This window comes from Oncorhynchus nerka, linkage group LG14 (genome assembly GCF_034236695.1).
Source record: "Oncorhynchus nerka isolate Pitt River linkage group LG14, Oner_Uvic_2.0, whole genome shotgun sequence".
NCBI classification, from domain to species: Eukaryota; Metazoa; Chordata; class Actinopteri; order Salmoniformes; family Salmonidae; genus Oncorhynchus; species Oncorhynchus nerka.
This window is the reverse complement of record NC_088409.1, coordinates 12,666,720-12,669,407: the sequence shown is the minus strand read 5'-3', so window position 1 is coordinate 12,669,407 and position 2,688 is coordinate 12,666,720. Positions and strand designations below refer to the sequence as shown.

Genomic DNA, 2,688 nt, shown 5'->3' with positions numbered 1-2,688 from the left:
AGGTCGCAAAGTTCAATAGGGGGCCGAATACTTTCGCAAGGCACTGTATGTCTGCTTTTAGACATTCCACAAGCTTAGAGTTAGTCTCTCTGTGGTGCTGTTTGAAACTGATTCTGAGCCTCTGTTCTACTCTTTCACTGTTGCAGGGCCCCTTCTGCTGGGATGGAAGCTCACTTCCCAGTCCTCTTCCTGGACTTGAATGGTAAAGGCCTGGAATACATCAGACTCTGTGTGTCTCTGTCACCTCTAACATCAGACTCTGTGTGTCTCTGTCACCTCTACAGCAGACGACCTGACAGTGACTCAACAGTTAACGGGACCCAACGCTGCCGGGGTTAACTCTATCCTGCCCAAGGAGCACGGCAGCCAGTTTTTCTACCTGCCAATCCTCAGACACAGTGATGACGAGGTAGAGTACTGTGTGTGTGTGTGGACGTGTTTCACTATTCTTGTGGGGACCAGAAGTCACACACACAAATATTATGATCAACTGGGGACATTTTGTTGGGGGCATTTTGTTGGTCCCCTTGAGGTCAAATGCTATTTCTATGGGGTTTAGGGTTAAGGTTGCATTAAAGGAGCTAGGGTTAGGTTTAGATTTAGGAGCTTGGGTTAGGTTTAGAGTTAGGTTTAGAGTTAGGAGCTAGGGTTAGGTTTAGAGTTAGGAGCTAGGGTTAGGTTTAGAGTTAGGAGCTAGGGTTAGGTTTAGAGTTAGGAGCTAGGGTTAGAGTTAGGAGCTAGGGTTAGAGTTAGGAGCTAGGGTTAGAGTTAGGAGCTAGGGTTAGGAGTTAGGAGCTAGGGTTAGGTTCGTAAATTGAACTAAATAAAAATTTAAAACTAAATAAGAATTAAAACTAAATAAAAATTAAAACAAAAAATAAGAAATTAGAAATTATAACTAAATAAGTTAGAACAAGAAGTAAGTTAGGAGCTAAGGTAAGGAGTTAGGAGCTAGAAAGGTTAGGAGCTAAGAGTAAGGGTTGAGCTAAAGTAGGAGTTAGGAGCTAGAAAAGGAGTTAGGAGCTAGGGTTAGGTTTAGGAGCTAGGGTTAGGTTTAGAGTTAGGAGCTAGGGTTAGGTTTAGAGTTAGGAGCTAGGGTTAGGTTTAGAGTTAGGAACTAGGGTTAGGTTTAGAGTTAGGGGTTAGGTTTAGAGTTAGGAGCTAGGGTTAGGTTTAGAGTTAGGAGCTAGGGTTAGGTTTAGATTTAGGAGCTAGGAGTTAGTTTTAGGAGCTAGTCTTAGGAGCTAGGAGTTGAATTTTAGGAGCTAGGAGTTAGGAAGCGAGGTTGGATTTTAGAGGCTGAGTTCCAAGAAGCTAGAGTTAGATTTAAGGAGCTAGGGTTAGGTTTAGGAGCTAGGGTTAGGTTTAGGGTTAGGAGCTAGGGTTAGGTTTAGAGTTAGGAGCTAGGGTTAGGAGCTAGGTTTAGGGTTAGGAGCTAGGGTTAGGTTTAGAGTTAGGGGTTAGGTTTAGAGTTAGGAGCTAGGGTTAGGGTTAGGTTTATGTTTAGATTTAGTAGGTTAGGGTTAGGTTTAGAGTTAGGAGCTAGGGTTAGGTTTAGAGTTAGGAGCTAGGGTTAGGTTTAGAGTTAGGAGCTAGGGTTAGGTTTAGAGTTAGGAGCTAGGTTTAGGGTTAGGAGCTAGGGTTAGGGTTAGGAGCTAGGGTTAGGAGCTAGGGTTAGGGTTAGGAGCTAGGGTTAGGTTTAGAGTTAGGAGCTAGGTTTAGAGTTAGGCGTTAGGGTTAGGAGTTAGGGTTAGGAGCTAGGGTTAGGTTTGGGTTAAGGTTACGTTAAGGGTTAAGAGCTAGCGTTAGGTTTAGGGTTACGAGCTAGCGTTAGGTTTAGGGTTAGGGTTAGGAGCTAGGCTTATTTTAGGGTTAGGGTTAGGAGCTAGCGTTAGGTTTAGGGTTAGGAGCTAGGGTTAGGAGCTAGGGTTAGATTTAGGAACTAGGTTTAAGAACTAGGGTTAGAGTAAGAGTACGGGTTAGGTTTAGGGTTAGGGAAATTTGATTTTGAATTAGACTGAATTGTGTGTCCCCACAAGGTTAGCTGTACAAGAGAGTGTGTGTGTACTGGCCACTTCCCGTTTTTCCAGAAATCCCGGTTGGAAGATTCCCAGAATCAGGAGGAAATATGCAGGAAACCGGGAAGTCCTCCAATCAGGAGGTGAAAAAACCTTGAGAATAATAGTTGTGTTTTCCACCTCTGTCACCAGGTGTCAGCGCTGTGCTCCTGGGACTCATCCATCCACCACTCTGTGCACCTGAACCGCTGACGTCACCCAACGAACGTATCTACGTGATCATTAAAGCCACAGTGCAGCTCAGCCATCCTGTCTCCCATGGAGCTGGTGCCGCGCAAGAGGATCTCTGTCAACATCTACAACAAACAGGTCTGGACTGGAGACACACACACACACACACACACACAGACTGACACACACACACACACACACACAGTCTGACACACACACACACACAGACTGACAGACAAACACACACACACAGACTGACAGACACACACTGACAGACAGACACACACACACACACACAGACTGACACACACACAAACACACAGACTGACAGACACACACACACACACACAGACTGACAGACACACACTGACAGACACACACACACACACACACAGACTGGACAGACACACACACACAGACTGACAGACACCCACACACA

At 45.2% G+C, this 2,688-nt stretch overlaps 1 long non-coding RNA gene across 1 annotated transcript; it reads left to right on the top strand.

The window, feature by feature from the left end:
- The first annotated feature begins 145 nt into the window (after positions 1–145).
- On the top strand, positions 146–2,246 carry LOC135574960 (uncharacterized). The gene is made up of 3 exons (XR_010465662.1): positions 146–202; positions 285–409; positions 2,211–2,246. It is a non-coding gene; the product is annotated as an uncharacterized LOC135574960 (long non-coding RNA).
- The last annotated feature ends 442 nt before the right edge of the window (positions 2,247–2,688 follow it).